The following is an 11,649-nucleotide window of genomic DNA, read 5'->3' on the forward strand; positions in this document are numbered from 1 at the left end:
AACAGCCAGTCCTACATATCCCCCAAACAAAACAGACCATTTCATAGACCTGGAAGCAGCAGAACATTTTGTACATGTTGTGCAAGGGCCAAACAGCTTGGGATTAACCTGCCACCATTGAAATGTCTGGTGTCTCCGTGCCAAAGCTGATAGACATGCTAAGTTGGACACCGCTGAAGGACAGCATCAGATTCAGCGTTGGCCAGACTTTAGAAAAAAAATTGTACAGCTAACATCCTTATCATGGTCCAAGGGTGATTAACAGTATCAAGTGTCCACAGTTTCTTTCTCCCGGTACAAAGGTGGTGTGTGGGATGAGAGCCGCTATGAAGAAGAGAGCAGTAACTGTATGCCAGGGCATAGAAAGAGGGGAGAGAGGCAAGAGGAGGGTATTTCTCTTCCTCTCCACTGGCCCCTACTTACATAAAACCTAATACTTAAACGAGATCCTTTCCAACAGAAAAGAAGAACAATGAGAACATGGTTATTTTACCCTCCTGATAAGGACATGAGAGAAACAGGCAGCCTAGCTGGCAGTGGTGTCACCCTTCACAACTCCTTCCAGAGATGTTTTGTGAGTTCCTGCTGATATGCAGTCTGTAAGCACTACAAAAACTTTATGTTCTGGGACAAGTTTAAAAATCTGCATCAAAATACAGACATACTTGAGCTCCAACTCCACCGAATTCAAAGTTAAAATAGCTTGACTGCAAACAGATGCACAAAGTGCAAAATATCCCTTTGGATCATTATTCATACTCATTTCTGTTATTCACATGAGCACTCAGAACAATTACATTTTGTTTTCTAAATTGTCCTCCAAGTACTATTATGTAAACAATAAGATAGTGTGGTGACAAATGTAGGACGTACGGATGAAATGCATGATATTAGTATATAGCAAGGACAAGCTTTTGTAACCTGTTTTTGAAACCCAAGATTACCATGCAACCCAAACATTCTCAGAGAAGCAAAGACCATGAAAATTTCAGCCGGCCTTCTTTTGTAGAAGCAGGTTACAAAACCAAGGTCCTAGACATTACCAAGAATATTTGTAATGTTACCAAGGTCTTTGTAATAACCACAACAGTCCTTTAATAAGACTTACTCATCCTTTTACACTAGAGGGTGAGAAAATCATCATGGCCCCATTGCTGCTTTGGTCTTTGGCAAAGCCCAGGAGAGACCAGCTGGGCACTGCTGCTTCTCTGCCAAGAGAGGGGATATAATGATGTGCATCTCCTTTGGCCTTGAGGATTCACCTGCCAGCTCTGCCCCTCTCTGGAGAAAAGAAAGCCACCGCTGACTGCTTGCAAAGGTGTAAGCAACCTGCTCTGATAGGCAGTGAAATATTACATCATATTGCTCCCCTCTGTAGTGTTTGTGCTGCATTGTGAGAGTTAAACCTTTCTGCAGGCATAATTTTACCAACTCCTTCCAGCCTCAACAGCATGAGACGATGCTTATAAAGGGGACTCTTGCCTCTTCAGCAAAGAACACTGCACCCTAGTTACTAATATCGCCTAAATAATTGCTTTGCGTGGTTCTGTTATTTGGAGAAGTGTTCTGGAGTGTTAACTGTATATGTGATATCAGCGCTAAATGCACTGAACTGTCTTTTGCATTTGCTGAGATGGTGACTCACTAAGTAAGTTCACTAAATCTCTACATGTTTAACTCCAAAATATGGGGGCTGAGCTAATGGATTTCAAAGCAGTATTTAACAAGCCTATTCCTCTGCTGCCCACACAAATGCATGCTAATAATCAGACAAAATTAAGTATGAGCATGATTCGTGTGGTGTCTCTCACGGGCATAAATAGCATCCATGCTCCCCTCTGCATTTCCCTTGGATCATTTACTGTGCAGAGGGTAATCAACTTTAGTGGCCTTTTCAATACTAAAATAAGTTGAACATGACACCAGAGGTTAAAATATTTGTACACTGGACTTTGAGACTCCTATTTTAACACTTTATCATATCATCATAAAAATAGAAAAAATGCTCTTATTTATTGCTGCTTGCATGTCAGATCACTTAACATGACATAAAATTCCTGGTTGCAAACTTCCATAAAATCATAAAACAGACTGGAAAAAAAACCTACTCCCCCCCTTCCCTGACAAGAAATAATTTCCTTTGCATTTTCCTTTATTTTTTTGTGGTGTTCCTCTTAGAGTTTGCATGGGCAGCCAGGAAAACCTTTCTTGTAAAATCTCACAAGTCAGGTCAGATATGGGCAAAATTCATGCAGAGGCCCTATGAAGGACATTCGCATATTGCAGAAATTCTATCTTCATTGCTTTTAAAGGAAGAACATAACTTTGAAAATCAAAAAAGGGACCAGAGACACAACACTCCCTCGCCGGAGCGATCCATGTGGCAGCTTGCAAGGCTTTGTGCAGGCTTTGGCGGCACGTTTGTGCCTTGCCTCTGAGCACAGGTAAAAGTGAGGTCAGCATCGCCTGGGGAAATTCAATCTTCCTTGGCACTTGCAGTGAGTGTGGGGGTTATGAGACTGCTTGTGCTGGGGCAATGCTGGTGGAGGGGATGCTGTCCTGCCCCCATGCAGGCTCAGCTCCTTCTGGCTGACTTCAAGCATTTTCTCCATCTTTTAGTCACTTGCCCCAACACCCTGGGGACCAGCAAAGGCAGTAAGTGCTTGCTCCCTTCGCAGTGCACCTGGCAGGGGCTGGGTTGGTCTAGGCAGGGCCTGGTAGCTGACCCACGCACCTCTGAAATTCCACATCCAGCGTCACAGTGGTGGTGTGTCATAGACAGCCCCTGAGGCACCGCCAATAATTCTGCCCTTTGGATAGCATTTTGGGCTACTTGAAATCCCTCTGAGCTCTGGTGCTCAGCAGGATACGGTCAAAGTGGCCAGATTTCATGGTGCTGGAGCTTGGCACTATCAGCGCAGACAAAATAAACAAGCCTGTCCAAAATATTTACTTGGCCCTGAAACCTTGTTCTGGGACTCATTGCTACGCTGATGATTTCTTCAACTAAACAAATGGGGTAGATCTGTCCTTAGTCTGTAGCCTTGGGAAAGGGGAACCTTAAGATGCCAGTTAGTTTCTTCTATTTTCATTTCCTTCTAAATGCAATTTTTTTATATTTAAATTCCTTGTCAAGACAGAGGGGGGAGGAAAAAAAAAGGCTATTATTCAGATGCTGAGTCACTGAAGGGAGAGGCTTGCCACAGCTGGAGGAGGCATTGCCAGGAGAGGATGGGCTGGGGGTGGCACTGCCGCGGGTACGGCTAGGAGTCCCGCAGCCCTGCCAGCCAGCGTGGGACTGCTGGAGGGGCATGGGCAGCCCGAACGGGGCTGTGGAGAGGCATAGCAGCTGGGACTCCTGCTTGCGTGGGGACGTCAGTGTCAGGGCTGTCCTGGCCATCCTTTCCTGCAGATTTTGTGAAGTGCCAAGACCTACCCAGCAATCACTCAGCAGGGAGCTGAGGCACGGAGAAGACTGTGGTTAGCCACAGCTTATTTTAAGCTGAATCAGCCTCCTGAGCTGTGTTGTGTTACTAGCTTTGTGGGCTGAGAATGGCTCTTTCCTTGAAGTAGGAAACAAAAAAGCTATACACTATGCTCGTGGCTGTAACCCTAGATACACAAAAGGTTTTAAAAAGGCAAAAGCATGACCCTGATCTCTGAAAGACACAAGGCTTCACTTCTCTACACATAGCACTTGGACAACTCGGGTGGAAGAGTGAAAGGCAGGGATTTTCAGATCCAGCTCTCATCCAGAACGGAGCTGCGCACCAACGAGGTGTGTTTGAACAACAGACTTTAAGAAAACCACAATGACCAGGTTTGGGAAAGCACATGGATTTTATACAATCCCTTTGCCTGTACTCCACCTAACTAAATTGTATTTGGTTAAAAAAATAAACAGAAGTCAGCAACCTAACTGATGCTAGTAAAACATGCTCCCAAAAAAGGCATAGTTAGCAGAAAAAAAGTGGAAGGTACCCTGACTGCTTAGGACTTGTAGTCAATAGTGACATTTTTGTGTCAGCTTTTTTAAAAATAGCCCTCTATTTGTAGCCCCAAATGGCATACTACTTATACGCAGAAGCAGGCTGTGCATATATTAACTTTCCTTCTCCTGTACTAATAAGCCCTGCAAAGATATGTTCTTGGCATAATCTTTTACTGTGGTTAGTTAAAAAATACCACCCCCCCCCCAGAGGCTTTTCAAATTATGTGAACTGTTTTAAGAAAATCACAGACGTGTTTCCTTCAGACTGTAAAACTGCTACCAGGAAGAGAGGGGGATGGAATGAAAGAGGAAAGCAAAGGCCAGCCGAAGCTGCTGCAGGAGTTAGTTACAGAGTAAGGGTGTTTCTGAGGTCGGGGAGCAGAAGTGTAACAGAGTACGGGTATTCTTGCCTATTGCTGCTTTTATTGTTTGGCGTGGGTGTGACGCTGTTGCTTCCTGAGCTGAACTGCTAGCAACTGAAGATTTTTAATAGCCTGCTCGAGGACAAAGTGTGGTGGTGGGTGGATTTTAGCCTCCATAGAAGCATACTGAAGTACATGGATATTTTGGGGCAGTGTTTGCTGTAAGGTAAAAATAGGAACCATTACCTCTAGGCTTCATTTGTTTTTGCCAGCTAGCACAACACGATGGAGGTGTGGCTTGTATAGTGCCTGCTCAGGCCCCAGCCGAAGGGCTGCTACACCTCCCCTGGTCCTCCCTGCCCTCCAGGAGGGGAGAAGCTCTTGTCACCCCAGAGCTTGGGGGAAGCAGGGATGTGGTAGAGGCACCCTGGAAGAAGCAAGGACAGCTGGGTCTGGAACCTGGCACTGTCACTGCCACTGCTGCTGCTGCTTTATGCAGCCAGGGGCAGCTTAGGACACAGATGATGTGCTCCTCTTGCTGCAACATGGGTTTGGTCTGCACTTGGGGCATCCCTAGATGTTGTACTTCTGCTTCTGGCAGCGTAACTCACTCGCCCTCTCTGTGATCTGTGGTCTTGCTCTTTAAAGTGTGGCTTTTTAACTTGGATCACTTGCACGAAAACAAATCAGGAAGCAATTGCATATGGTGGGGTGGAGGGTGTGAAAAACTAGGGCTGTAGGAGAGTCAAGCAGCTGGTGGCAGTAGGCTGGTAATGTGGCTCAGCTGGAGCCAGGACCACAGAGCTGTGTCCTTGCTAACCCCTTCCACACTTTGTCCTCGCCTCTGTGCATTGGGGACAGCAACCTTCACCCACCATCATGAAGGGCTGTGGGAAACAAAGAGGAAGAGGACTGTAAAAGTCCTAATGTTATTATTCACTGATATAACCTTTGGTCTCCAGCAGCTATTTGCAGATGACTGTTAAATGCCTCTATTTACTGAAGGCTGGTTGACACTGAGAAGTGACTCCGTGCTGACCTGTGATTCACCCTCACCAGATGACAAACCGTTAAACACAACGAACTCTGCTTACGTGAAACGCTGAGTAAATTAATTTGTACCTCAAGGCCATTTCCTAACATAATATGATTTCCAAACTCTGGCTTAGAAAATGTTGCTGAGGAGCCAGTGAACTATTCCCACTGTTGGTCCTTTATTTATTGCCAGGTGCTTACATGTAAGAGACTAAATTACTAGTATCAGCAAAAATATCACCTTAAATCAAATGCAAACACATTTCTGCAACCCGCAGGTTAAGGGCTTGGACTCAGCTAGCAAACCTTGAAGCCACGATGGCAAATGCCAAACTTTGCAGCACTGCTACATGCTTGAAGCTACCAGCCAATTTGTCTCACCACTGAGACTGAAACTGCAATTCCTCAGCAGCCCGTGCAAATCTGTGTGTGGTGGTCTCACCTCTTCTGACTGTCCCTGCCCCCTCTTTGTGCTAAATCTGGTACTTGGTGAACTCTCCACGAGCTGTGGTGGTGACTGAACTGGCAGCAAAACATCCAAGTCTTTGGTCCTACAAGGTCAGTCACAAGGTGATCTTCTAGAAATACACAAATCCGTATGGATATTATCCATGAGATGAGTCCAGTGTAGCCATCAAAGGAACCAGCTCAGTCTCACTCTGAAGACTGTAACCAGACTGAAAGGGATCAAGATTTTTCTAGGGTCATAAACCTACTTTCCCCTCATAAATCCCATGCTACTTAAAATACAACTAAGGAAAATCTACTTTAGCCTAATCCTGTTTAAACCTAGTCTGACCTGGTCTCCCAGAAGCATTATCAAAGTCAAATGATCCTGTGCACTAACTGTTTCACAGGCTCCCTTGGGAACTCAGGACATACTCATCATGTGCCCAACTTCTCACTGACCTACTAAAATAAACTTCAATCAAATTTACAGTAAAAATGCGCTCTGCTCAAGGAAAATCCTCATCAGCAAATGAGGCAGGTTGGATGGGTTTTAAACAATATAAATGTGAATGTACATTATGGTAAAGAGTAGATAAACAGGAATGAGGAACAGTGAATTAAATTGCTTTTCTTTTTCTCAGATCCGGGCTGTAAAATCACCAAGATTGTAAGTGAAGATTCACAGTGGGACTTAATCCTGTCTCGCTATATTGCAAAATCACCAATCAGGCAAAAATATTAGAGAGGGGCACTGTAGGTCTCCAAAGATGAAAGGTCTGAGCTGTAGGGAGCATTTCTCCACCTACATGTTTGCTGTGCAGTAGCTCAGCAAACACCTTGTGCTTCTAACACCCCTCTCACAAAAGAATACACCAACAAGCTGATGAACATCACCACCAAAATGCTTTCAGAAAACAAAATATATTAACTATGTGTAAAGACCACTGTCAATGAAATCTGAAAATAAAATCAACCAATAAAGAGAAGCCCAAATACACATCTCTACATATGCCTGGCTAACATTTAATGACACCTTTCAGACACTGGATAAAGGGACTGAGATACCTATGGCTGCAGTGGGAAAATTAAGCTGAAAGAATGGAAAAGTTCTGCTGTGAGCAGGGCCCCATACTGAACCGTGGCTTCAGTTTATCCTTTAGGTCATGTTGCCTCCATTTAAATTGATTTCATTATTGTATCTTTAGAAGGAGCTGTAGGAAGAACCTGAAAACACATGAACCAGGAAGAGCAGGTTAAAAGTGACTTACCATCAACAACAGCACTCACAGCCCTATCAAAACAACCTCAAAAACCAAACAAAGCCCCCAAACAAAGCATTTTAAAACTGTTGATTCTTCCCTAATAGCAAACCAAATCATGGTGAGGCTGGCTGGCTGAGGGTATGGAGGAGCGTAAAACCAATTCAGATGCAGCTGCATTTTAAAGTAGCTTAGCAAGTAAAGCGGTGGGCAGCTAAGGTGTCTTGAGTCCAATTAGGTAAGTAAATTTGGCTATTACACAGTCAGTGACTCTAACTCTTTCCTTGGATTTAAACATTTTTCATGAGCAACACAGCCTTGGTGGTTCACTTAGCAAACACAGCCCTGGTCTATGATTAGGGAAGGTCATCTTATGCTGATACTCAGGCTGGTCTTATACAGAGATGGTTACTTCCTAACTACAGTATATGACATTGCAAACATCAGGCTTGTGTTTGGTTAAACCCTTTGAGATATGGAATGTTAACTGGAAGAAAAATGAAAAAGATGAAGGCACTGTATAATTTATATATAAAATTCTCTGATACACACACAAGCCCCTATACATATTTTAAAAAAATAATACATGCACAACAACTGAAAAAGCAAACAAAGTAAGAACTTGCTCCACAGTCACAGTAACGTAATTTAGAAATGTTGTCACCTGTGTATGGATTAAAAATAGCATCACACTGCAATGGTAGTCATTTACCACTAGAGGCATTGCAACAGGGACTTGGAAGGAGGAGGGGGGCTCTGGAAATGCCATCGCTTGGCACGGGCCATGGGTAACCGCACTGTGAAATGCCTGCAGAAAGGGAGGCGCTTCACCCTACAAGCCTCTCAGGTGCCCATACGGTCAGTTAAGTGCAAGACTTAACCTGCCTGGGTCAGGACTAATTACACAACAGTCTATCCTGCATGCTTGTACTCAGGTGTGAGAGTAGATATAATTATCCTATGTATTTTTCATTTTCTCTCCATAATGAATAAACCTCAGCTTGTGACAACCAGGCTTATTGCTACTTGGGAATAAATGCTGTGAGCTGGTTGTCGATACAGGGAGAAAAAAGCTAGGACTACAAGGAGGTTTAGTGAAGACACAGCTATCTTACTTAAAGGGCTTGAGCCAAAGTAACATTCACATGAGAAACCCAACTTCCAACATTGCTATGATACTGACCACGAGCTTACAGGAGAGAAACATCCACTGAAATGAAATTGGCATTACCAAAAAAAAAAAAAAAAAAGTGTCATCTACATCTTACTATCTAGTACAAAAGGCAAGAGTGAGACACATCTTCTTCAGAAAGCTGTGACTCTAGTTATTTCAATAATAGACACTTTTTTTTAAAATGGTACAGCTTTGTATCTACACAAATAAACAGTCGAGCCACAGTGCTTTGGGTTGCCATTATAGGTGTTGATTCTTGCATTTATTTCAGTACTGCCACCTTTAACAGTTTTACACTTCTATTTTCATTTCATTTAAATCACAGGCTGCTGATACTCTGCTATTTTGCATCCCACATGCCAAGACTTGCTTCCTCCACTGAATTCTATTTTTTAGGAGTCAGAAATCTGGTCCTTGGTTCTGTTTTGTTGTGCTGATGTGCCCTTTCAAGCAGAAATGGTCTCTGTATTTTCTTCAATCTAGCAAAAAACAAAAAAAACCCGCAACCCTGTTTCTCTTTGTCCATCACTAAATTATTACTGCAATGGGGAATTTAAAGGCTGAAGCACATTCTGCTGAAGTGTTTACAGTAGAATAAGGGGTAACTCAGGGCTGTGAAATGGCATTTAAAACTCTCTTCTGTTAGATGTTGACCTCACTGTGGTGATAACTAATCCTCACTGTACTGACAGAGAGAACTTTGCTCCTGGGCTATTGTCACCAAGACTCATGCAATCAAATTAAACAGGTGTTAAACACAACGGAATTTATTCTTCAATCAAAAGTGTTTAGAACTCCAACATTAGTAAATCACAGGTTCAATGATGTGAGAGGAAATTAATACTGCACAACCGACTTAAGAATTCTTAAGCTTTAGAAATGATGACCCAAAATGTGCACATCAGTCACCTAAAAGATGAGGGCTCTCAACCTTGAGGAGTTACCTTGGGCAGCAGCCTGACCCAAGGGGAGAGTCCCTGACTGCAGACCCGCTGCTCCGAGGAGGACTGACTCAGTTTGCCCTCCGGCAGGGCCCTGTTTATACCCTAGTCGAGTCTGACCTGTCATCATATATGGTCAAAGGTCGAGAATTTTCTTTTGACTGAGGTGTTTCACTGGCCGAGGGCCTTCTCCTTCGACCAAAGTGTGTATGTGACAGTTGTCACCGGCGGAAGCGTGTACATCACCACAGTCATCATGCAGGCTGGGTGGCTCGACCCCCAAACCATGGCTTCTAGTTTTGGGGTTTTTTTTCTCTCAGTCAGAAAGTTTCAGTCTCTATGAGGGCAGGTGTACCTCCCACAACTATGTTTTAATGTTTCCACAGGTAGTCACTCTCATTATTTTTCCAGCTCAGGTTTTCTGTCTGTCTTGCTCAGTTAACTGTTTGGCTTTGTCATTTATTAATTCCAGTGGCATCCAGACACTTTCAGGTGTACTGCCAGAGGCCTTTGTGTCCCCTGAATCAGAGCACAGTCCATCAAATTTCCTGGGTGGTTAATTATGAAAAAGATCAAGTGAGTCAGTAATAGGTCATTTGTGAGAAAAGGCATTTTCATTGTCCGGCTGGCTGAGAAACTAATAAAACAAACATAAAAAAAATCACACATCTATACAGAGAGCAAAGTTCCTTTTCTTACTAAATCATTGCTACTTAACACACCTGGATACCTGAAACAAACCAATTTCCTTATTTGCTGCGCATTTCCTCCTTCAAGCATATGCATCAGACAATAGAGCTGCTTAGGAACACAAAGAAACTGACATGCATTTTGACTCATTATAGACACCAGGCATGAGTCAAATCCTTATTAAGTATCCTTTGATTGACTAAGAGACATGACAAATACAAGCAGGTGTCTAAGACATGCCTTTACACTTGTAAATAATGACCTTCCTAAAACACATGGCAGAGTTAATGATTCTCAGAAGCATGTTTTCAAAGGGCTAAGGACCACGAAGATAGCCAGGGCTTCTCGACCCCATGGCATCCTTATGCACCACAACCAAGTCATCTGGCAGCTCATCAGCCTTACAACAACAGGTTGGAAACACCACAGGAAGCTCATCATTACACTCCAAATTTTAGGTTTAACAGTAACAGCTGTCAGTAAGTTTACACAGAATCCTGTGGAACATAGTATTGCACAGCCATAACATCAGCCAGGCAAGTATTTCACCAATTGAAGATTACGAAACAGTTTTTAGTCACATAGCTGCTTTCAGTTACTCATTTGTTTGTATGTTCCTTTTTGCTCCCTAACTAAAGAAAAGTTCCCATCATGTGGTAAACTTGCTGGGGACAGAGGAAGACCTTTCCCAGAACAGTGTGTTTATGTGTAAGTCAAGAACATCTCAATCTAACAGCCAAACATTAAATGAGGATCAGTGTCATGGTGAAGCGATCATGTTTCTTCCTTGGAAGATGGGTATACTATTAGTAGCTGTTTGTCACTTTAAACTCAAGAGCAAATGATAGCAGCTTTATGAATGGCTTGTGTTTAGACATTATAGAAGATGGACTCTTTTTCTCAAAGCATTTTAATACCACAGTATTAAAACTGTAACTGGCAGTGCCATGGGAGTTAGACATTTATTTTAGGAATATAGACCAGTCTCTAAGTTGGGCAGCAGAGAATGGGATCTGAAAGACTCTGCACCTACCTTCTTATTCTTTGCCGAGAAAGATGTACCACAGTGTTTCCATGTAAGTTTAAATACTACCCCCCCTCCTTTGTCAATACCTGCTCTTTTTAAACAACCTTCCCCTCCTTAGAGTGTTTAGTGAGACTCAAGAGAATTAGGGCTCCTAAATGATTATAGACACTACATAAATTATTAAAAGAACAAAGCTCAGGGAAGCCTCCAGACTTACTTTTGAGGACAGGCTCATACCCCACTTGGCAATTTACATACGATACAGTTCATGATTTCACAGGACAATGAGGGATTTTTCATTCCATACTTTCCTCCACAGATCTACTGAGATCAATTATTTCAACAAGTCTTCCCAAGCACAGCCTTTGTTCAGATGAAAAAGCAGAGACTGAGACCATCATAATCATTAACTACCAGTATCAGTTCTATTACCTGTCGTAAAACACTACAGCCACAACAGTTTAAAAACCAGACACATTCTCCTCAAATACCAGTTACAGGGCATTCTTGGGTTCAAAAGAAAAAAAAAAAGATAAAAGTATTTTATGCTGCAGGAAGTAGCTGATTTTGCTTTAATACAGGTATAAAAATGATGATTTCAGTGCTTTAAAGCAGTTCCATGATTAAGTCATAAAATTAATCCTGGAAAATGAAGTCACAGAGTATGTCTGTCTTCCCTTGTTGGAGGTATATACAGTGGCTATAGTAGTAACTTAGCAC

The 11,649-nt window shown here is 42.8% G+C and overlaps 1 long non-coding RNA gene across 1 annotated transcript; it reads left to right on the plus strand.

The window, feature by feature from the left end:
• The first annotated feature begins 1,138 nt into the window (after positions 1–1,138).
• Positions 1,139–6,975, plus strand: LOC128136875 (uncharacterized). Its single transcript, XR_008233511.1, has 4 exons — positions 1,139–1,320; positions 2,313–2,444; positions 5,667–5,946; positions 6,480–6,975. It is a non-coding gene; the product is annotated as an uncharacterized LOC128136875 (long non-coding RNA).
• The last annotated feature ends 4,674 nt before the right edge of the window (positions 6,976–11,649 follow it).

This window comes from Harpia harpyja, chromosome Z (genome assembly GCF_026419915.1).
Source record: "Harpia harpyja isolate bHarHar1 chromosome Z, bHarHar1 primary haplotype, whole genome shotgun sequence".
NCBI lineage: Eukaryota > Metazoa > Chordata > Aves > Accipitriformes > Accipitridae > Harpia > Harpia harpyja.